The following is a 25,606-nucleotide window of genomic DNA, read 5'->3' on the forward strand; positions in this document are numbered from 1 at the left end:
TGTGGGTCTACAATTATTTTTCTGGGGTCTTGGCTGATTTCTTTTGATTTTCCCATGATGTCAAGCAAAGAGTCACTGAGTTTGATGGTAGGCCTTGAAAAGCATCCACAGGTACACCTCCAATTGACTCAAATGATGTCAATTAGACTATCATAAGCTTCTAAAGCCATGACATCATTTTCTGGAATTGTTTAAAGGCACAGTCAACTTCTGACCCACTGGAATTGTGATACAGTGAATTATAAGTGAAATAATCTGTCTGTAAACAATTGTTGGAAAAATGACTTGTGTCATGCACAAAGTAGATGTCCTAACCGACTTGCCAAAACTATAGTTTGTTAACCAGAAATTAGTGGAGTGGTTGAAAAACGAGTTTTAATGACTCCAACCTAAGTGTATGTAAACTTCAGACTTCAACTTTTCCCTTTCTCATTAAGAGTAAAAAAGAACCATACATTTTTAGTACTTCCTTGAGGCAATGTATCAACACAAACAAATGAAAACAAAACTAATTGCCATACACTCCATTTTAAGATGAGATCAATTGGGCTCAAGTGGTCTGACATTTAGCCTGATTGCAACCGTAATAAATATTTATTGCGTTATACAATGTTTGCAGTCAATCATCTTGCAAGGAAGAGTTCCTCTGATTCTCATTGCACCAAGCACTGTTTTGAAACTTAATAAAAAAATGTCAAAAATCATATTGATGATTGCTGTACTCTAACTGAAAACTGTATGCAGTATATAACTTCATCCAGTGACCTTCGAACTATCCATGCCATTCATCCCGCTATGGCTCCGTCTAATAAGATTTCCATTCAAAAAGCTCACAGCTACAGTCTAGTGGTCCTGCATAAGGAGGATGTGACTTGCTAAATGATATATTTACTTAGAAAAGTAATAAAGCGCTGCCTAATGTCTGGCAGAGCTGGAATAGATTATGCAGCACAAGCTGTTTTCCTGCCTCTCTTCCTCCCCGCTTACTGATCATGTCATCCATCAGGTAAACACTGAGAAACTAGACGACGACGCCGTGATGCGTTCACACAACATGTTTGGAGGCCCCCTGTCTTCCCATGAAACTTAAAATGTGTGTTTTTATCCACACAGGGATATCGTCTTCACACTGCAGTCACGTTGTTTCTCTTTCCACCTTCGGCTGTCCTTGTATTGTGCCAACGGGTCTCTCACCTTCTTCTGAGCAAGTCTGGATCTACGAGGATAGTTCTCCCAGTACCTCAGTTGTCCGGGTATTTCGTGCAGAGCTCGCCAACTGCCGTTGTATTTCCCGTCGAAGGGAATAACGTCATATTCAAGCTGAAGCCTTTAGAAATGTTCATGATATTTTTTTCCTTCATGCTGCTTCAATTGACTTCAAAATACACAATGGAACCGTGCATATTCTCTTGCGGAAAACATGTCAACATTCCGTTTGAGTCATCACGCAGCGTAGTCTTACGTAGGAACAAACATGTGTACACTTTGTGATTGGTGTGCTGACCGGTTTCCCATGACCGTTATGATGTCTATGTTGTTTTGAGAGGAAAAACATCCCTCATTTGTTCGCAACACGTCGTGTCAAATGGATGTTAGTTAAAATCTCAGAAGAACATGTCCCTCAATCTAAAAGGCTTACCAGTAAAACAACGACAACAACAAAACATTTTCTTTGTCATGGCATGAAATGGGCATTGAAGGAGGCTTGATGTTTTATTAGAACCACCCTAAAACTGTTTACAACGACTGTGAATGCTTAGACCTTCTGTTTGCTGCTTCTCATATTCAGTGTTGCATCAGACCTCAATCACGACAACTAATCCTTAGACTACACCGTGTAAACCGGTGTAGCTGAGTCTTGCGTGTCAAACTCCCTCTTTCTTCGATTGGTTCAGTCTTGCAGGCAATCCCAGTCAAGGCCTGGGGATGAGCAAGATGTTCAGAGGAGGATGATTTCTCCCCCAACCCATCCCCCCCCCCCCCCCCCCCCCCGTCTCACTTTGCTGTTGAATGTATCCTCCTGTATGTGAGAAAGAGAGGAGAGAGAGAGAGAGAACAGGAGACAGTTAAATTGACAGTTCATGACTAATGTTCAGCTGTCTGCTTTGGCAAATGTGACAGGAAGAAGCTCCATCCTGAAGTTACACAGCCGCTAATTGGACACACACTGAACGCAAGCCAACAACGGTTTCATTTAAAACAAATTAGCCGACGTGATAGCCTTAAATTAACCTGAGCTGTTTCCCCACGACCCAACCACGTCTATTTTTTCCACCGTCGCTCGGCAAGATTCTACCTGATAATTTAACATCAGTCTCGGACTCATTTCGCATTCACAGTGAAAGAGAAGTGTGAAGGTATTGTCATTTTTTTTAATCAGTCAAATAACACCACAATGTTGAGTAATTATAACATTTATACAAAAGTCACAAAAATATAACACATAAACCTACCTCAATGCAACACCTTCACACATGAGTTCATAGATGCATAAATGCATGAACGAATTAACAAGTGATGATGATTTCTAAGGCATTATGAAGGATAAGATAGACACAGAGCTGTAATGCTCAGTGGAAAAAAAGGAATGCCTCTGTTCAAGACGTCATTTACCAAAATGAGATTCCGGTTTAAAAAAAATGTCCATTAACTATAATCCAGAAAATAATTCACCTTTCCTGTTGCTGCAGGATCCTTTTCTCAAATGCAGATCCTACATCTGTACTGAGATGTTCAGTACAGATAGATACCACACTTTTCTTTATATTCTTCTGCCTTTTATGAGGGCCTGTCAGCATACATGAATACACACATCAAACAATCCACATTAATAGAAACCTGTTTCAAGGGCTGTTCACACGAGGCAGGATGGGGTCCAGATAATGAACATGGTTCAGTCAAAACAGGGTTGTCAGAAGCTGGGGGAAAAATACATGTCTGATGAGGACAGACAGACTGGATTCTCCTCCTCCTCCTCCCTCCTCTTCTCCACCTTTCCTCCTCCTCCCTCCTCTTCTCCACCTTTCCTCCTCCTCTCCCCTCAGTCGGATATCAAAGGAACAAAAAGGTTATGAACTTGCACCTGCCATATAGTAGAGACACACAACCGGCTACCATCTGCACACACACACACACACACACACACGCACGTGCACACGCGCACACAGGCACACGCACACAGGAGGAAAGAGACATGCTTTCATGATAGTTTCCATCATCTGGCTCGGGCTCTTTGAAGACACGTTCTGTCATTTTTTTCCCCCTCCCATCACACCATACTGGTTCTTTCACCATTTCTTTAAGTACACCTGTGACATTTTCTGTCAGCTGAACCCAAAGACCTTTCTGTGTCATTCTCCGTGTCACATCTGAGACGTCTCACTGCGATTTCAAAATATGATTCACATACGGCTAGCTCACTCCTCACAGGCTAGTCTGGAGGGGGAAGATATGGTGCTCATTAACATACTTTCCCCCCTACTAACAGTGCCTTTACAAAGTATTCACACCCCATGACCTTTTCCACATCTTGTTGTGTTACAGCCTGAATTTAAAATGGATTAATTTTACATTTTGTGTCACTGGCAGACACACCATACCCAATAATGTCAAAGTGGAATTGTGTTTTTAGAATTTTTTTTTACAAATGAATTGCAAATTAAAAGTTGAAATGTCTTGAGTCAATAAATATTCAACCCCTTTGTTACGAGATTCCTAAATAAGTTCAGGAGTAACTATTTGCTTAGCAATTCACATAATAAGTTGCATGGACTCTGTGTGCAGTGAATTTCAAACACAGATTCAACCACAAAGACCAGGGAGTTTTTCGAATGCCTCTCAAAGAAGGGCAACTATTGGGAGATGGGTAAAAAAAACAGTCACTACAAAAATATATAACTTAGTTGCCGGAGAAGAAGGAAACCGCTCAGGGATTTCACCATGAGGCCAATAGTGCCTTTAAAACAGTTACCAAGTTGATTGCCTATTATAGGAGTAAAACCGAGGATGGATCAACAACATTGTAGTTACCTCACAATGCTAACCTTTGCTCCCGAGTGGTGCAGTGGTCTAAGGCACTGCATCTCAGTGCAAGAGGTGTCACTACAGTCCCTGGTTCAAATCCAGGCTGTATCACATCCGGCTGTGATTGGGAGTCCCACAGGGCTCACAATTGGCCCAGAATCATCCGAGTTTGTCAGGGGTAGGCCGTTATAGTAAATAAGAATTTGGTCTTAACCGATAAATAAAGGTTAAATTAAAATTCAACGACAGAGTGAAAAGAAGGAAGCCTGTACAAAATACAAATATTCCATAACATGCATCCTGTTTGCAATAAGGCACTAAAGTAAAAATGTGGCAAAGAAATGTACTTTATCTCTTGAATACAAAGCGTTACGTTTGGTGCTAATCCAACACAACACATCACTGATTACAGATGTAGGATCTTAATTTGAGCCAGCTTGTTACACCAGGAAAATAATCCTACAGTAAAAGGAAATGTGGATTATAATTAATAGACATTTTCTGTTAGGGTAAAAATCATCAAGTCTGTCATTTCTATGTGGAAATTACAATCGTTAGAAGCCTTTTAAACTTAAAATGCACTACAAGTTTGCATTTCCTGCTGGGCAGGAAAAATGTCAGCAAAAAAAGAGTGATCAAATTAAGATCCTACATCGGTACCAATCTCATATATTCAAGCATGGTGGTGGCTGCATTGTGCTCTGGGTATGCTTGTCATCGGCCAGGACTAGGAAGGTTTTTTTTTAAATAAAAATTTATGGAATGAAGCAAAGCACAGGCAACACCTGGTTCAGTCTGCTTTCCAAAAGACACTGGGAGACAAATTCACCCTCCAGCAAGACAATAACTAAAAACACAAGGCCAAATCTACAGTAGACATGCATGGCAAGACAACATTAAATGTGGCCTAGTTAGGGTTTCGACTTAAAATCGTCTTGAAAATCTATAGCAGGACTTGAAAATGGCTGTCTAGCAATGATCAACAAACAACTTGACAGAGCTTGAAGAATCTTCTAAAGAATAATTAGCAAATGTTGTACCATCCAGGTGTGCAAAGATTTATCCAGAAAGACTCACAGCTGTAATTGCTGCCAAAGGTGATTATAACATGTATTAACTCAGGGGATTGAATACTTATGTAATCAAGATATATATTAACGTTTTATTTTTTAATTCATCTTTTACAAATGTTAGAATTCGTCTTCCACTTTGCCATTACAGAGTATTTTGTGTAAATCGTTGACAAGAAATGACAATTAAATCCATCAACATCCCACTTTGTAACACAACAAAATGTGTAAAAAGTCTTAGGGGTGTGAATTCTTTTTGAAGGCACTGTAAATCATAGGCAGATGTCATTAGAATTTATCAATACAGTAAAACTCCTCCTCCATGCTCTTTTGGGGTTTGTTTGTTGTAAAGTCCCTCTTTGGAAAGCTCAGACTCATCAGTATCTCCCAGTATATCATATTCCATTTTGCGAGCCCACGGTGGACTGTTTAATTGCCCCTGAAAATCAAATAGGTTTGGTCCCTGAGGGAGCATATAATTGCACACGCCTCGTACATAAATCAGCCGCTTAGGCCGCTGGAAGGTGGTGGTGTGGTGGCAGTTATATGGAGGCTTGGCTGCGCCACATGGCTGTCGGGAGGAAATGGAACTGTCGGAGGCATGAAATAGTGTGACAGCCGCGTCACTTTGAGGCTGCTGCTCCTCCATTTAATTATCATACCGGAACAAAGAGTGTCCCAGCTGGCCTGCCGCTGCCATGCGTCTCCCCTGGCTGACACTGCCCATGTGGGAGTGTGTCTTGGGGAGCAGTGTGAGAGGGTGGATGTGTGTGTGTTTGTGTAGATCATGAGGAAGGCAACAGGTACCACCATACTGCAGTTGAAGCGGTGTGCGTTTGTGTGTGTGCGTGTGGGTGCATTTCTGTGTGGATTTGAGTGTGTGTTTGTGTGTGTGCCTGGCACAAGGTCAACAGGTACAGCCGTACTGCAGAGGGAACTCACGTGAGGAAGGTGTAGCTTTTTTCTGTAGCTCACATGGTAACCAAGAGACTACTATTCAGTCAAACTAATGAGGAGTCAAATCAATGTGAATCTGCAGAGAGAGAGAGAGAAAGAGAGAGAGAGAAAGAGAGAGAGAGAATGTGTGTGTTTGTGCATGCTTGTGTGTGTGTGTGTGTGCACTCTCAGTCCACATTTACCGGTCCCAGGGTCTTCTAAGGTTAGGCTATAAGAGCCGTAGCTTAGAAATGTATACTCTTATTGATTTGTGTGTGTGTGTGTGTGTGTGTGTGTGTGTGGTGTGCACTCTCAGTCCACATTTACCAGTCCCAGGGTCTTCTAAGGTAAAGCTATAAGAGCCATAGCTTAGAAATGTGTTCCTCTTATTGACTTGGGTCTGGTTGTAACCTCATATCAGGGCTTGCAACGTTCTCCACCGCATTAAGCCCCAGCTCTAATTGAACTTCCCTGGTCCTATTGCTCTGACATGTCAAAATGCATCAGTCAGTTTAATGGAGCTGTGAGATGGAGAACAATTATTACTGGCTGGAAAGCCTGTGACCTTGTAGGAACGACTGAGCAAATCCTCCTCTCCCTTCTCCATGTTCCTTGCCCAGACCAGCCACACTAATTGTCACACGAAGAGGAGCTAACAGCGTATCAATGCAGTAAAGCATCTTGTGTTAGTGTGACCTACTTTTGCTGACCACGTGGGCCATACGTTTGTTTTAATTAAAAGCCCAGGTAAGTTGCAGCCAAGGTTAGATGATGGACATCGCATAAAGAACCTGAAACACTGAGTAGGCATTAAGTACACAAATATACTAGCCTAAAATAATGTATAGTAATATCTTTATAATAGACCACAGCAATCAAACATTTCTACATTTGATTTTTGAGTGGCTTTTTTTTAAGCCTTTCTGGATATTTTTTTTATTTATTTATTTGAATCAAAAGCCAGGGGCCTACTCTTTACTAAGGTTGACTTTGATATTCCTTTGAAAACATGTTTCTCTGGCTCCTCTGAAATACAAAGAGAGAAAGTTGGAAACCATAAGCCGATTTCAAAATCCTCCCTCCTGCTCCGAATCAAAATGGTCTTCCTTTGAACGTTTTTAGACAGGAAATTGTAAACCGTAAAAAAAAAAAAAACTGTCATTTTTACAGTACATTACTGGCAGCACAGTAGCCAGCAGATTACTGTAAATGTACAATAATTTACTGCCAGAGCGGAAGCCAGTAAATTACTGTAAATTTACAGGACCTTTGCTGTAACACAGATTTACAGAATATTACTGAAACAACTAACTACAGTAACATGCTGTATTTCTAGAATTTACAGTGCATTAACAGAAGCACAGTGGTCAGTAAACTGTTGCAGATGTATAGTGCAGGTAGCTAGTGCCAACAACGGGCAGTAATTCTGGTACATGTATTTGATATATGTTTTTCAATACCTATTTTGTCATTTGTATTTCACTGGCCTGAACTACAATTCATGTGGCCTATTTTGGACCAGTTTAAATAGAATACATGTATTTTCTATTTTCTAATACAAATGCATACTTGCAAATAGCCCGCTTAACTACGACATTCTCTGTACCAGTAACATAATATTTCTACTTCCTATGACTGTGGTATGTTCTTGTTTACCTTAGTTTAAACACGGACTCTAAGTCAGTCTGGATAAGAGCGTCTGCTAAATGACACCCAGCAGTTTGCTTTCCAAATGTTCATTTTTAACATTTACATTTTGGTCATTTAGATGGGGATTAAGAAATCATAGGCCCCAGGGCTTTGTTTTTCCAGTGGCACATTGACTCACCTACAATAACGATGAAGATGAAGCCATAGTCTACTCAAGGTGATGGCCGATCCGCTCGTTGTGGCAATAGCCTATCTCAAGATGAGCTGCTTTGAAGAAAAGTGCTGCCGTTAGCAGTTGTTGAGAAAAGATTGTTTCTATTGGTTCTACAGACAGATTAGTCTTCTCTTTTCAGCAGTAGGCATTTGCTTTCCAAACTGTACGTTTTTCGTGCAAAAAAAAAGGCAAACAGACAGCCGCAGTTCCCATTCAAATCAGGACCGGCATTTATTGCTGGTGTACCAATGAGTTTAACAGTCAAATTGCCAGGGTGAGGCTACAAAAACCTTCATTGGATTATACGAAGCAAGCTGTAGCCTATATATGGCACACAATGCTGCCCAAACTGTGGCCTTCCCGACTGTAGGCATACAGGTAACTGCCAAAATAAAGGAAACACTTGCTTCTTGGGCACACCACTGACCTGGGCCTCAGCCCCGGTAAACCCCTGCATTGATCTGGCGCTGCATGTAGCAGATGCTCTTGTCCAGAGCAACTTAGAGTCAGTGCATTCATCTAAGGTTGATAAAAACCTCATATCAAAGTCATTAGAAAGTACAATGGTCTTCGGCATATCCTATATTTGCAACAAGACTCCTTTTGAATGTACAGTGCCTTGCGAAAGTATTCGGCCCCCTTGAACTTTGCGACCTTTTGCCACATTTCAGGCTTCAAACATAAAGATATAAAACTGTATTTTTTTGTGAAGAATCAACAACAAGTGGGACACAATCATGAAGTGGAACGACATTTATTGGATATTTCAAACTTTTTTAACAAATCAAAAACTGAACAATTGGGCGTGCAAAATTATTCAGCCCCTTTACTTTCAGTGCAGCAAACTCTCTCCAGAAGTTCAGTGAGGATCTCTGAATGATCCAATGTTGACCTAAATGACTAATGAGGATAAATACAATCCACCTGTGTGTAATCAAGTATCCGTATAAATGCACCTGCACTGTGATAGTCTCAGAGGTCCATTAAAAGCGCAGAGAGCATCATGAAGAACAAGGAACACACCAGGCAGGTCCGAGATACTGTTGTGAAGAAGTTTAAAGCCGGATTTGGATACAAAACGATTTCCCAAGCTTTAAACATCCCAAGGAGCACTGTGCAAGCGATAATATTGAAATGGAAGGAGTATCAGACCACTGCAAATCTACCAAGACCTGGCCGTCCCTCTAAACTTTCAGCTCATACAAGGAGAAGACTGATCAGAGATGCAGCCAAGAGGCCCATGATCACTCTGGATGAACTGCAGAGATCTACAGCTGAGGTGGTAGACTCTGTCCATAGGACAACGATCAGTTGTATATTGCACAAATCTGGCCTTTATGGAAGAGTGGCAAGAAGAAAGCCATTTCTTAAAGATATCCATAAAAAGTGTCGTTTAAAGTTTGCCACAAGCCACCTGGGAGACACACCAAACATGTGGAAGAAGGTGCTCTGGTCAGATGAAACCAAAATTGAACTTTTTGGCAACAATGCAAAACGTTATGTTTGGCGTAAAAGCAACACAGCTGAACACACCATCCCCACTGTCAAACATGGTGGTGGCAGCATCATGGTTTGGGCCTGCTTTTCTTCAGCAGGGACAGGGAAGATGGATGGAGCCAAATACAGGACCATTCTGGAAGAAAACCTGATGGAGTCTGCAAAAGACCTGAGACTGGGACGGAGATTTGTCTTCCAACAAGACAATGATCCAAAACATAAAGCAAAATCTACAATGGAATGGTTCAAAAATAAACATATCCAGGTGTTAGAATGGCCAAGTCAAAGTCCAGACCTGAATCCAATCGAGAATCTGTGGAAAGAACTGAAAACTGCTGTTCACAAATGCTCTCCATCCAACCTCACTGAGCTCGAGCTGTTTTGCAAGGAGGAATGGGGAAAAAATGTCAGTCTCTCGATGTGCAAAACTGATAGAGACATACCCCAAGCGACTTACAGCTGTAATCGCAGCAAAAGGTGGCGCTACAAAGTATTAACTTAAGGGGGCTGAATAATTTTGCACGCCCAATTTTTCAGTTTTTGGATTTGTTAAAAAAGTTTGAAATATCCAATAAATGTCGTTCCACTTAATGATTGTGTCCCACTTGTTGTTGATTCTTCACAAAAAAATACAGTTTTATATCTTTATGTTTGAAGCCTGAAATGTGGCAAAAGGTCGCAAAGTTCAAGGGGGCCGAATACTTTCGCAAGGCACTGTATCTTAGCCTATCTCTGGCTAGTCCATGTTATGTTACCGTAATATTCACAGTAACTAATCACCAGCTTCCTGTACATTACTGAAAAATGGAGAGCAATGACATTACAAAATTGTAAAATTAGCCAGCTATACTGTAAGAAAGTAAATGCTACTGTATTCATGCTGGTATTTTACTGTAATTATATGGGATTAGCGCAAGCAGGTTGGCTGCTAGGCATTTTGATATTACAGCATATTTATGAACATTTGGTGTTTTTTATCACTTGCACTTTAGAGGCCTTAGCAAAGGCTTCCAAACCGGATGTGATTACAGGGGCAAAAGGAGACTGTGTAATATTCAACCATTAAAGGTTTAAGACCCACTGTCACTTATTGTCCACAAAATGTATTCAATTGTTAGGGCACTACTACCACATATCAGTTCAATTGGTAAAGCGTTCTCACTTAACAGGTGCAACAAATAGAGTCACTCAGAAGGCACGCCTCAAAAAATATGTTAAAGAGACAAGCATTTCTTTCCCCTCCCTTTCCACAATGCACCACGATTTACAGAATGCTGCGGTAAATTATACGGCAGAACAGCAATACAGTACTATGTCGTTCAATTGCATTTTAACTACAACATATGTATTACAACATACCAATAACTATTTGGTGTTTCATGTTACCGACACTTGTAGAGGCCTTCACAGAGGATTCTAAATCTGGCAGAGACTGCGGGGCGAAACGCATCAAAAGGGACATGGCTAAACACTCAACCATTAAAGGTTTGAGACTTGCTGCCACTCTGATCTATCCCCTATACACATTTAATTGTTAGGGAACTACTACCACATATCAGTTAAATTGGTACCGCACTCGTACTTAAAAAGGTGCAAGAAGTATAGCCTCTTATAAGGCACACCTCCAAATGTGCTAATGAGCCAGAGATTCTTTCGCTGCTCACAACATTTTCCCACAATGCACCGTAATTCACAGTATGCTGCTGTAAATATAGAACAAAACAGATAATACAATACTTTACTGTAAAATGTTATTGTAACATTGCATAATGCATTGTTCTGTACAGTACTGTAATACAGAATTACAGTAGCTAACTGTAAAAGTTTTGCTGTAAATTTACAGCAATTTGTCACAGTGTATGTACTGTAGTTGGCAGCATCTCAGATCTCACCCCCTGCAGATGAATCACTGGGCACAATGCAAATAGACGGTGGCATTTGTGCATCACTCAGCCATGCCATCTTGGTGAGGAAAGAGAGGGGATATTGAAAGTGTTTGCTTACACAGCACTGTTTACCACAAATCATTTATCTACGTGGACCCATAAATCCTTGAGATATTTCTACCTCGGTCTATATGATGAAAACCTCTCTCTCTCTCTCTCCACAGTTACGAACTATCATTGAGTATGATGTCTGTATGATGTAAATGTCTCTCTCTCTCTCCCCGTCTCTCTCCCTGTCTCTCTCTTTCTGTCTCTCTCACACTCTCTCTCTGTCTCTCTCACACACTCTCTCTCTCTCTCTCTCTCCCTCCTACAAGAAATTAGCAACGTTGGCACGTCCTGTAGGGTTTTCTTCCTTCTCGTTCTCCCTCAGACGGACAGATGGATGGAGTGACTGACTGGGGGAGATTGTTGACCTGTCTGATCTGTCTGCCTCGACGTGTTGACCTCAGCAGCCTATACTTGTATCAGGATCTATGAAATGCCATCTGGCCACTGGGTTCTGCCTGGCCCTCAGCAAACATTGACTCTGATAGGATCATCAGCCTGTCGCTGAGATGGCCATGACAGCTCTCTGTGCGTTTTCTTGTTTTTTTGTGCATTCGTGCTTACGGTGTGTGCTTGTGCCTGCGTATGTGGGTGTGTGCATGCGTAAGTGTGTGTGTGTGTGTGTGTGTGTGCTCTGCAGGCATGGGGTGAGTTATCTCACTGATGTCGGACACTGGAGAGGTTTAGCTAGCTGCTGGGGCGCTGGCCACACACACCACACACATACCTGCATGAGAAACAGAGACTGTATCTTATACCTGCCAGTGTTGTCTGTCCTTGTGTGAAGCACATACTGTTAATTTACCCTATGTGGCTTCTGTATGGTTGTGCCAATGGTTGTGGTGCTCTGTGGTTTGTAAGCACAAAGCACACTGTTCTCTGTGCCTGTAAAATAGATTATTCTCCATTAAATGGCTGGTTAAATCAAGTTGAAATATAAATAATTAAAATACACTGTGGTTGGTTGCCCTATGGTTGCCCTGCATACCAGTCTACACCAGGCAGACTCAGTCTGCCTCTGTGTACCGTACGGTACATGTACTACAAGGTGGTAGGTTGTTGATACATTGTTTCACGGTTGTTGGTAGGTACAGTGTGGGCCCACGGATGTCTCCTTTGCTGTTGCTCTGTCTGTTGATGTAGATGTTGGGCTCGGAGGGCATGTTTCTAGTTTATAGAAGCTTTGGGAGGAGCTGGTGCAAACCGCTAATGGATCTTCACACACACGGTAACGCAGGAAGTGTTTTTCGAACAGGGTCCCTCTTTTCAAACCTCCAACCTCCAGCCAGCCAGCCAGCCAGCCTGCTTCATACATTCACCCAGCTTGTTGCTTTTATCACAGGTGTTCTTTAATGAGAGTGGTTTATTCACTAGCCCCGTTCTGAACGCAGCATCCGCAAGGCAATCACTGTTTGTCTCTTTCTCCTGAAAGGATTGCATTCTGCCTCCCCTTTGCCTGAGCACTTTGTATCATAAGCAAAATAAGCAACTGCATAATTATTTGATTTGCAATTCAGTGGCGATTGTTAGGGGAAACGGTCTTGCCAACAGCAAGTCTGTGAATGTCTAATAGGAATAATAATAAAGAGAGTATCAATATAATATATAGGCTAGCCTATAGTTATGATAATAAGGGATGGACCTATTTTCATTATCATGTGAATTGTAAAGATGGCGCCGCAGGAGATGGCTGCCGTTTTACGATCCCGTAACCAATTGTCCTATTGTGTATGTTTTTTAGTTCATTTGTACGTAATGTTTCTGCCACCGTGTCTTATGACTGAAAAGAGCTTCTAGATATCAGGACAGCGATTACTCACCCCGTGCTGGAGGAATACTTTTTCTTCAACCTCAGGATGAGTATGGAGAGCGGACTCAGATGACATCAAATCCCGGACTCGCTCCGTCGGGCGGATGTCGTACCTCATGCACCAACTCCCTCATTACTCTCTCCTCCAATCTCCCCATTCACTCCTTCACTGTCTCTGCTTCGCTCCCTTTGCTCACCTCCAATTCCACCCCGACTGGCTCGGGTACCATCGGCGGCTCCTTGCGGTAAGCACGGGGAGTTGGCTCAGGTGACTCCTGACTGTGCTTCCCCCCAATTGTTTGGGTGGGGGGCTGCCTCTCGGGCTTCCTTGCCAGCCATGCTAACTCCTCGTAGTGTTGCCGCTCAGCCTTAGCTGCCTCCAGTTCCTCCTGCGGACGGCGATACTCCCCAGCCTGTGCCCAGGGTCCCTTGCCTTCCAGTATCTCCTCCCATGTCCATTTCTCCAGATAGCGCTGCTCCTCCTTACCACGCTGCTTGGTCCTTTGGTGGTGGGTAGTTCTGTATCGACTGTTGGTGGAAGAAGGTGAGGACCAAGGTGCAGCGTGGTACGTGTTCATCTCTTTATTTGGAACTGAACACTGAACAAAGAAAACAACAAAGAGCACAACCGAAACAGTTCTGTCTGGTGCAGACACAAAAACAGAAAGCAACTACCCACACCACACAGGTGGGAAAAGGCTACCTAAGTATGGTTCTCAATCAGAGACAACGATAGACAGCTGCCTCTGATTGAGAACCACACCTGGCTAAACAACACAGAAATCCAAAACATAGAAAATGAACATATTATGCCAACCCTAGTCACACCCTGGCCTAACCAAAATAGAGAATAAAAGCCTCTCTATGGCCAGGGCGTGACAACAGGTCCCTAGCGGGCCAACACAATATGACACGTGATACACAAAATGGGGATTTCAAGAGGGAGAGAGACTGAGAGAGAAACACACACTTGGGTGCATTTGTCAGCTATGGTGACAAATGCACTTGAATTCACCCCCTTTAGATACAGCTACTCGTCCGTAGCATAGGTTGTTAAAAGGTTCCTTTGTCTTCTTCAACCTCGTGTTGCGTTTTGGGTTTGCTTACCACTCAGACCTTGGCTGCAGCTCAGGGTCACTTAGTCTAATATGTTAATTCTTAACTCACATACCCTCGGGACAGAATTGGTCATTTCTGTCTTTTAGTGCAATTCTCTGGGTGTACCAAGTTACGAGGCAAGGTCTGGATTTTTCTCAGATCCAATTTAGACAAGTGACTTCACATTTCATCTTTACAAAAACATTCTCTTTGATCTGGACATTTTCCACAAAACGTAACAATATGCAAACATCAGGCACATATTAGGAAAACGCTTAAAGTTACAATGTTTTCATTATAACGCCATCCTTGAACTTTTAATAACAACAAAAATGACATTCATTTTCATATTCCATCTATCGTCATTACTACCATTGTGGCTGACGAAACCTATTGTCCCAAAGTTAATTTATTGCATGTTAATGTTCTGAGGCCGGTTCTCCTTACTGAGAGGACAGAGGAATTTTGTCTGCTGCCTTAAGATTTACAATGGGTGTGAGGTGTCATAAACCCCCCCCCCATCTCCATACCTCTCAATCTCTTCCCCTCTGGTGGGTGTGAGAGATCTCTCTGCAGGATTGTGGTCCACGGTAACCTGACCCGAGCAGGCCAGTCATGACAGGTAAGACAAGGGGTGGCGATCTATGTATATTTGTAAACAAAAGCTGGTGCACACAATCTAAGGAAGTCTCGAGGTTTTGCTCGCCTGAGGTAGAGTATCTCATGATAAGCTGTAGACCTCACTCTTTTACCTAGAGAGTTTTCATTTGTATTTTTCGTAGCTGGCACTAAGGCCGCACTCAATGACCTGTATATGGACATAAGTAAACAGGAAAATGCTCACCCAGAGGCGGTGCTCCTAGTGGCAGGAAAACTCAAATCCGTTTTACCTCATTTCTATCAGCATGTCGGGAAAAAAAACTCTAGACCACCTTTACTCCACACAGAGAGACACGTACAAAGATTTCCCTCGCCCTCCATTTGGCAAATCTGACCATAATTCTATCCTCCTGATTCCTGCTTACAAACAAACAACTATAGCAGTAAGCACCAGTGACTTTGTCAATAAGAAAGTGGTCAGATGAAGCAGATGCTAAACTACAGGACTGTTTTGCAAGCACAGACTGGAATATGTTCCAAGGATTCTTCCAATTGAGGAGTTTACCACATCAGTCACTGGCTTCATCAACAAGTGCATCGATGACTTAAAATGCATTGTTGGTTAAAGGCTTGTAAGTAAGCATTTCACTGTTGTATTCGGCTCATGTGACAAATAACATTTCATTTGATTTGAATTGTATCAATCCCATGTGATGTTCGAAAACTACCACCTCAGTGGATATGGAGAATGCAGCAATTACATATACAGTTAAAGTATTCGTGACATTTGTAAATATGACAGAAAATCTATTTTGGTTATCATAACAAAAGCCCACCTCTTTGCTGAGCGCCTGGAATCCAGCTACTTCAGAATATTTGTTAATTTGGCATTGAGCTCGATTTGTTATTTTTTAAAACTATTGAGTGGGGATTGAACGAGTGGTTACAGTCTGAGTTGGGGTAATTTTCTAGAGGAGAAGGCCAAAGAGATGCAAGTAGCTACTTCTGAAATAACAGAGGGAATTGTGGTCTTTTCTTCGTTTTTGTGATTCAATGGGGATAGAGTAGAGCAATAATTTTCTGAGTTTGGGATTCAATGTGGATAGACACTGGTTCGACATTCAACATCATAGCTCCCAAATAGATCCTTTATTGTTTAACCGACATCTGAAGACATCCATTCGGCATTTTCCTGCATTCCTCTACAAATACAAGTCCTCCTCTTTTTGTATTGACCCCAGTGGGTGTGTGTGTGCGTGCTACCGCGTTTGCTTGGCAAATAAACACACACTCCAAGGCTTAGTTGATTCCGATGGCTTATTTTGACCAGAGTTAAATGAGATATCTGTTAGGAGATTGGGTAATAGAAATACAACAAGAAGCTCCAATAAGATGCCAGCCGGTTTGTTGTTTTCATTTGAGGATGTCCTGTCCTGATTCCACTGGCTGATTGGTTATGTCCTTTTACAGTGAGCTAGCTCATTTATCCGCCCTGCAAATAAAAAGCTATTTAGCTCTCGACTGGTCCCTCTGCCATAGCCATTTGGCAGGTGGCACAAGCATAGCGCTCCATCAAAAACAAATCTATAAAGGCAAATAGAAGGAGTGGGGCCTGCTATCCCACTGTAATACAAATGGATGTGTGATAAGGCTCCTATCCCATCGCACCATCAGGGTGTAAATGTGTTGTTGTGCTTTTCTGTCAGGCTCTGGTTTCTCAGAGTGTGATTGTTTGTGTTGTAGCTATATTGAGTTTAACTAACTGATCTGACAAGGAACAACTCGCAGGCTAGAACTAGGGTCTGTTGTTTTTTTCTAGACCATACCATGGTCTAGAAAAACTCCTGTTCCTATTTGCTGTATGATATACTGGGTAAATATTCATACTGACATGTACAGTAATGATGTCACATACAGTAGCTGGACAATTTCCACTCTGGGCTCCCAAGTGGCGCAATGGTCTAAGGCACTGCATCTCAGTGCTAGAGGCATCACTACAGACCCTGGTTTGACTCCAGGCTGTATCACAACCGGTGGTGATTGGGAGTCCCATAGAGCGGCGCATAATTGGCCCAGCATCGTCCGGGTTTGGCCGGAAATTTGTTCTTAACTGACTTGCCTAGTTAAAAAAAGGATACAAATCTTTTATGGAAGTTATTATAGACTTTAAATAATTATGTTGATGCAACTGAACTATTGCCCCCTCCAACATGATTTATTTGCACCTACTTATCAAATTCTTGCATTTTTCATTTTTATGCTGACTGTTGCGCCAACGAATTTAGTACCAGCAGCCAAGCAGCAGTAAACATGTAGAGTTGAAGTCGGAAGTTTACATACACCTTAGCCAAATACATTTAAACTCAGTTTTTCACAATTCCTGACATTTAATCCTAGTAAACATTCCCTGTCTTAGTTCAGTTAGGATCACCTCTTGATTTTAAGAATGTGAAATGTCAGAATAATAGTAGAGAGAATGATTCACATTCCCGGTTTTGGAGCAGTGGCTTCTTCCCTGCTGAGCGGCCTTTCAGGTTATGTCGATATAGGACTCGTTTTACTGTGGATATAGATACTTTCGCACCTGTTTCCTCCAGCATCTTCACAAGGTCCTTCGCTGTTGTCCTGGGATTGATTTGCACTTTTCGCACCAGGGTACGTTCATCTCTAGGAGACAGAACGCGTCTCCTTCCTGAGCGGTATGACGGTTGCGTGGTTCCATGGTGTTTATACTTGCATACAATTGTTTGTACAGATGAACGTGGTACCTTCAGGCGTTTGGAAATTGCTCCCAAGGATGAACCAGACTTGTGGAGGTCTACAATTGTTTTCTGAGGTCTTGGCTGATTTCTTTAGATTTTCCCATGATGTCAAGCAAAGATGTCCTGATCTTGAAGGTAGGCCTTGAAAAGCATCCACAGGTACACCTCCAATTGACTCAAATTATGTCAATTAGCTTATCAGAAGCTTCTAAAGCCATGACATAATTTTCTGGAATTTTCCAATGCACAGTCAACTCAGTGTATGTAAACTTCTGACCCACTGGAATTGTGATACAGTGAATTATAAGTGAAATAATCAATTAAATAAACAATAAACAAATAAACAATTGTTGGAAAAATGACTTGTGTCATGCACAAAGTAGATGTCCTAACCGACTTGCCAAAACTATAGTTTGTTAAAAAGAAATTAGTGGAGTGGTTGAAAAAAGGAGTTTTAATGACACCAACCTAAGTGTATGTAAACTTCCGACTTCAACTGTAGGTGTATAGGGCTAATTGCACCCTTTCTAAGTGGTACTCGTTTTCAACCACTAATTACACCCTTTCTACGTGGTACTCATTTTCAACCACTAATTATACCATGCCAAAACAATGCGTTTGTTATGCCTAAGATTGAACCTTCCTCACTTCATTATGCAATCGTAATACACAGGCATGCACTTTTACATTTTTGGGGGGGAATAAATGATAGATAAACATAACCTGCGTGTGTGAACGACAAACACACGTCTCACTGAAAAGCCATCAGCGGCCGAACCACGACCTGTGATTCATGGCAATAAACTAATCCAGTTGGCCAGAAAATCCAATCAAACGCAATTACCGGCCACTTCTGGTGTTAAAGGGAGCACGCACGCACGCACGCACGCACAGCACTAGGCATGGTGATTTACTCTCTTAGTTGTACCTCATCAGGTACCATGTAGCTGACTAGCCGTTCCTCTTGTTTTTATGAACTTTTTCAGCAGTGGGCTGCACACTGGCGGGTACAACTTTTATGTTCCCTGGAATGGGATGCTGCTATCGTGTCTGCTTGGATGGAAGGCAGCTCATTTCACTTTGGAATTCAAATGTCCCCGTATCACTTCCCCTTAATAGTGACATCTTCAAAGCTGTGTCCTCAGACAGCCTTTACAGAGGAATATATTATGTACTTTTTCCTCTTGCGATGTCACGGCCGATATAATAATGTGTGTGGGAAATGCAACCAACCTGTCTATCTGTCATAAAAAGACCCGGGTGGAAATTGTCCAGCTATGTGACATCAGTTCTTAAAAATGTCACTATGACGATCAGCATAGGCCGGGGAACCAAGCTGCTCCTCACAGCCTTTGAATCTGATTTGAGTGCGGCGTCTGATCCATCTTGATGAGGTCTCGAGAGGAGAAGAGGATACCTGCCCTGTCAACAGAAAAAAAAAGCCATCGTACATGGCTTGTCTTCTTCAGTTGATATCTCAAGCGCCACCCGTTGGCGTTTGATGCGCATGAAACACCGTCACTTACTAACGATGCTCAGCTGAATAGCCTCTGTTTGGCAATAGGAGTTGAGTTGTGCAGCAAATTGCCTGGGATATCCCCAAGTGTTCCCAGCAGCTCCATTGTGGGCAGGAGAACTGAGAGCCATGTTTTGTCCCCCTCTCCACTGGTATTTTGCCTAATTAGGACCACTGAGGTCTGGGTACAGTGGAGCTGTATGGCATGTTGGACTGCGCGGGGGATCTAAGGCCCTCAGGTAACGATTCAGGAGATTATTATAGGATAAAAGGAAGAGACGACAGCTCTGTTCACATGCTCAGGGATGACTCACTGTATGGAGACCTCACTAATGCAAGGGAGACGAGCAAACGATGGAAAGAGAAAGAGAGCGAGACAGAGAGGCAGAGGTAGGAAAGAGGGATGTGTAAGAGAGATAAAGAGAGAAATCGAAAAAGACCAGCATTTCTCCAGAACAGTTCATTTGTTTTGCGGCAGTGAACCCGGAGGATGGTGAGGATGTACTAATGAGTTTACTGCACGGTGTGTGCGTGTGCGTCTATGTGAGAAATACCATATGGGAAAGTGGGTGTGATGGTGGTGGGAGGAGAGCGGGAGTGGAAGTGTCAGTGTGATCTCACCTGATGTCATACCTGTCACACTCAGACGCATGGCAGAAAGGGTGTGGGGTGTGGAACCCCTGTTACAGTTTAGTCTCATGAACAGCATTCATCATGCTACATGTTTATTCCCACTCTGCTTTCTATCTCAAACCATCATATGCAACAGAAATAACCCCTGTAGTTCCTAAGACACTCACCAACACCCAAAATATATCTGGATATCTTCCTCAACAGCATAGCCAACACCCATCCCCCCCTCCCCAAAAATCTTTGACCTAAAATGAAATAGAGCTGAAGGTGAAGCCAGTTAACCGGTCTCGACATCCTTGGATTATCCTTTTGATTTCTGCATAAAGAGGAAGTTGTGTATAAATCATTCATTATCCGGCATGATCTGGTGGGTGGGTGTGTTTCTGTCTGTCTGCATGTCAGTGTGTGTGTGTGTGTGTGTCTGAGTTTAGGCCCTTGTCTTGCTGTGCTGTCAAGAGCATGTGCTCCATTCAGACCCCCTCCGCGCGGGCCCTGACCTGCAGCCTCAGCGCTGACGAACATTGATTGGCTGAATTAATTTGTTGTTATCAGATGTTCCTGAAGGCCACCGACTCCTGTCTGTTTCCTCCAGGGCCGGATGGGAATAGGGGGATGGTTGCCTTTGTAGATCACACAGAGAGTGCAATCTGTGCTCAACACTCTCTCTCTCCCCTCAAAGGGCAGATTATAGGGATGGTTCTGTGCCAGCCAGGGACATGTGTGGCTGCTTTACGTAATTATATATTACAGCACACTAATTCATATTCTTTGTTTTATATCACTTGCAATTGTAGAGGCCTTCAGAAAGGCTTCTAAAACTGGCAGTGACTACACGGAAAAACTGTAGTGAAGTTATGCTCGGTACCGGAACTCCGAGGCATGCCTCGAAATCTCGAAGCAGCTATCTTCGAAGCAGTGCGCCGATTCGTCTATCACTTTATCAGAAGTACGTCATCGATGACGGCCGACGCTTCGTTTGATCACATGTATTTTCGAACCGTGTGTTGCGTGGTTCCAGGAAGCTTTTTTCCGATTCCAAGCTGCTAACATACACCGACCTCTACTGGACACCGTACTTACAAATATAGTTAGGATTTTGTACAAAATCTTTCACTGACCGGTAGCTTAGCAGGTAGAGTAGGGAACTATAGCACATCGAGTGTATGAAGTCAAATCCCATTGAATGCACACTATTTAAAAATGGTTCCCTTTGCACTTTTGTTCAAATCATTTGTTTTCTTTAGTATAAGTTTCTGTCTTAAGAAACCTAAATAATGCCATGGATTCTTTATTTTTTTTTTAAATAGTCAACTTGAAGGCAAAAAAGGGAAGCTTGATGAAAGATGCAAACCTGGTATTCCAACTCATTAGAGGCTACTGAAGCCAACAGTACCGCTGCGGTGTTATTAAAACAATGGAGACAAAAATACCTCTCTCCGATAATCAAACGCTGCTATTTATTGCTGACTAGCTGATGTCACTGATGTGCACCGTGAACAGATAATGAAGCTCAGAGTAAGGAACCGTTTTCGGCACGATTTGGTGAAAGCGCCGAAGCCTTTCAGAAAGCGCCGAAGCCTTTCAGAAAGCCTCGGTTTCCCATCATTACAAAACTGATCAAAAGGACATGGCTTAGTGCTCAACCAGTAAAGGTTTGAGACTTGCCGCCACTCTGATCTGTCCCCCCACGTACATTAAACGGTTAGAGAACTACTCCCGCCTTTCAGTTAACAGGTGTAACAAATAGAGACACACCTCGAACTATGTTCATGAACAAAAAAAACGGGTATGGCACTGTATTCTGTGGAGTGCCCTGAATTACAGTAAAATACTGGCAGCACAGCAGCAGCCAGTAAGTTACTATAGATTTACAGGACAACGTTTTTGGATTTTCAAAAAGACTGTATGGTACTGTATTTTGTGGGGTACAACATTCTCACTAACGGGTGCAACACATATACACTGTTAGCCCATTGTTGTAATTTTATTCCAATACAATTTAACAATAAAGTACTACATTGCAGTTTTGCTGTATGTTTCCTACAGCATTCTGTCAATTATGGTACATTGTGGGGAAAGAATCACTGGCTCGTGAACATATTTAGAGCGTGGCAGCAAGTCTTAAACTTTTACTGGTTGAGGGTTTTGCAAAGTCCTTTTGGTTGGTTTTGCCCTGCAATCACATCCAGTTTGGAAGCCTTTGTTTAGGCCTCTTGAAGTGCAAAGTGGTATAAAACACCAATTATTAATAAATATGCTGTAATATAATAATACCTATCAGCCAATCTCCTTGCATGTAAAATACCAATATTATAATTACTGTAGCATTTACTTTCTAATAGTAGAGTAGGCTAATTTGACAGTATTGTACTGTATTGTTGCTCTGATACTACAGTAACTTACAGGAAGCTGGTGGCAAGTTACTGTGAATATTACAGTAACGTACATCAAAAGGTATATTGTTGTTAACACAAAGTACCTTGACATTTTTGTCGCTGCTCTTATACAGAGCGATTTGCATTCAGTGCATTAAACTAAGGTAGATAAACAACACCATATCACAGTCATATGAAGTAATACGATTATGATACCGTTACCGAGAATGTTGTTGTAGTTAAGCGGGCTTCTTGCAAGTTTATTTTTATATTTGAAAATACATGTATTCTAATTAAATTGTTACAAATACTTGAATTGTTCTTCAGGCCAGTGAAACACAAATGACAAAATAGGTATTAAAACTACTGAAATACCTATATCAAATACATTTATTATAAATACTGTCCCTCGTTAGCACTAGCTGCCTGCACTGTGAATCTAAAACAGTTTCTAACCACTGGGCTTCCAGTAATGCAATGTAAATGTTGCTGTAGTCAAGTGTTATAGTAATATGATGTACATTTGTGTTTCAGTAAAGCTCATGTAAATCTACAGGGATTTACTGGCTTCTGTGCTGACAGTATTTTACTGTAAATTTAAAGTAACCTACTGGCTACTGTGCTACCGGTAATCTAATGTTTTTACAGTGCAGAGTCCTATGTTGGTGTGGTGCAAATACAGTTGAAGTCGGAAGTTTACATACAAATACTCTTCTTAGAAAACTCTTCCAAGATGGCATAGCCGTGTCCCTTGTATATATCTTTTTCCATCATTTTCTTCGCATATCTTTTAAAAATATTTTCCTAAACCTCAACTTCTAAATACTCTCCTGCAACCCGCCTCACCCGATGTGGCGTGGATATGATTTTTTCGAAAGTATTTCTATTTACTTCGGAATCCCTCAACTGAAGCTAGCCAGCTAACTTCCTACCAGCTATCAGTTAGCAAACCATTGCTAGCGGTCATCAGCTAACCTTTAGCTCGGAAAGCTCTCGCCAGTTCGAACAACGTGACTCAAACCAGCGCATAACGGACCTGTTTCTCTCAATATCCCCGGATTCCTACCGCAAACTCTGAACATTTCCATCTGGATCTTTGCAACTAGCTAACCGCAATCCCAGGTGACCACTCCTGGCTAGCGTTTCCATCCCGGAGCATGCGCCAATTACAGCATGTGTTTGTGTGTGCATGCAACACATGCAAGCAACACCCCAGATTACAGATACTTTTGAAATATTAGATGACTGCTTCTTGGATTACTTCTAAAACCTTGAAACTTAAGTTTGTTCCACCCGAGTGAGTCTGACCAAAAGTCAGAGACCACTACAATGACCACTCCTCTTTCACTCCCAGTAGCCTTTATGGCAGTCGGCAAGAATAAGAGGCTGACCAAAGGTGTCAAAAAAGGTGCAACAAAGAAGATTGTCGACCCTTTCTCCAAGAAGGGCTGGTATGATGTCAAGGCACACGCTAGGTTCAACATCCGCCACATTGGCCAGACATTGGTCTCCAGGACTCAGGGAACCAGAATCGCCTCTGATGGTCTGAAGGGGCGTGTGTTTGAGGTGAGCCTTGCTGACCTGCAGAACGATAAGGTGGCCTTCCGCAAGTTCAAACTGATATCAGACGACGTGCAGGGTAAGAACTGCCTGACCCTGGACAAGATGTGCTCCATGGTCAAGAAATGCCAGACCATGATTGAGGCCCACTTGAACATGAAGACCACCGACGGCTACCTCCTGCGCCTGTTCTGCTTTGGCTTCACCAAGAAGCGCCCCAACCAGATCAGAAAGATGTCGTACGCCCAGCACCAGCAGGTCTGTCAGATCAGGAAGAAGACGATGGAGATCATGACCCGTGAGGTCCAGACCGACGACCTGAAGGAAATCTTCAACAAGCTTATCCCTGACTCCGTTGGCAAGGACATTGTGAAGGCCTGCCAGTCCATCTACCCCCTCCACGATATCTACGTCAGTAAGGTTAAGATGCTGAAGAAGTGCAAGTTTGAGTTAGGCAAACTGATGGAGCTCCACGGTGAGGGTGGTGGCAGAAGTACAGCCAAGCCCTCAGGGGATGACATCAGAGCTAAGGTGGAAAGGGCCGATGGCTACGAGCCCCCCATCCAGGAGACAGTCTAAACAACGGACAGATTTAAAAATGTAAATTAGGGAAAAAAAGAAAAAAAACTTGCCCTTTGTGCTGTTGTCTGTGCCCAAAAATGTTTGTAACATGTTTTGTGCTGCTACCATGTTGTCCTGCTGCTATGTTGTGTTACTAGCATGTTGTTGTCATGTTGTGTTGCTACCATGCTGTGTTGTCATGTGTTGCTGCTAGGGCTGGGCAATATATCCAGAGGTTTGGACGCTTCACGATATATATCTCGATTTCTTGTTTGTCTCTAAACAAATGAAAAAAGGCTAAGACATAATTCTTAATTTAATTTTCTTTATTAAAATCAAGGCCTATTTGTGCAAAACAAATGAACAACACAAATGAACAACACACACCCACACGTCTATTCTATTGTTTAGGAATGTTTGACCACTAGCTGTTTGAATATGTCATTTATATAATCATGATTAAAAATGCGTTAATTTAGTTCATTTGTTATAATTAAAACAGCCTGTGGTTATTTGCTATTGGATTGGCAGAATGGCACAACTTCTAACACATTAGCCTACAGCTGCCTGAACAACTTTTTTTAATCACTTTAATTATCCAATGTCACACTTACCGATGGCGAGGTGAAGCCTGTGCCCAAAGCACTGCAGGCGGGTCCAGTTTTTCAAGCGCAATGCTTTTATCATGTTGCTCCCGCTGTCAGTTGTCATGCACACCTGTCGGTCTTCGCTCATCTTCCACGATGCCAGAGGGTCTTTGAGGCCCTTTGCTATTACTTCACCCGTATGATCATCTGGGAAGTAAGACATCTGGAGGCAGACATTTTGCAATTTTCAGTCTTCATTTATGTAGTGGACTGTCAAACTTAGGTATGGCTCTGACGTTCTGCTCGTCCATAGATCGGGCTAGGGTGGGGAAAAAAGAAACACTAGCCAGCTTCTCTGCGACTCTTTCGGGGTTAGCAGTGGATAATCGCGGCAGGGCTTCTTCCGTGAAATACTTGCGGCTTGGCAGCTGATATTTGTGGTCAACTGTACCTAACAGCCATTTAAAGCCTGGCTTTCTACTGTAAAGATTGGGACCATATCTTTCGCTATGTAATAGGTCACTGCATCCGTTATCTCCTTCCACATCAAACTTTTCTTGTCATAAGGGTTAACGTTTGAAAAGGATGCGGGGTATGGTCGTTTGTCTTGTAGCAGATGTTTTGGGAATCGGCATTGAGTAGTCTCAGGCGTTCCTCCCATTCCACCGCGTGTTTCAGTTGCAGGTGATGGAAGGGGTTGGTTGTGCTGCTGCTTTCGTA

General features: G+C 42.4%; 1 pseudogene; it reads left to right on the forward strand.

The window, feature by feature from the left end:
• Nucleotides 1–23,540: 23,540 nt before the first annotated feature.
• On the forward strand, nucleotides 23,541–24,317 carry LOC110500929 (small ribosomal subunit protein eS1 pseudogene; annotated as a pseudogene).
• The last annotated feature ends 1,289 nt before the right edge of the window (nucleotides 24,318–25,606 follow it).

Source organism: Oncorhynchus mykiss, chromosome 21 (assembly GCF_057628025.1).
Source record: "Oncorhynchus mykiss isolate SJ-2025 chromosome 21, ASM5762802v1, whole genome shotgun sequence".
Classification (NCBI taxonomy): Eukaryota; Metazoa; Chordata; class Actinopteri; order Salmoniformes; family Salmonidae; genus Oncorhynchus; species Oncorhynchus mykiss.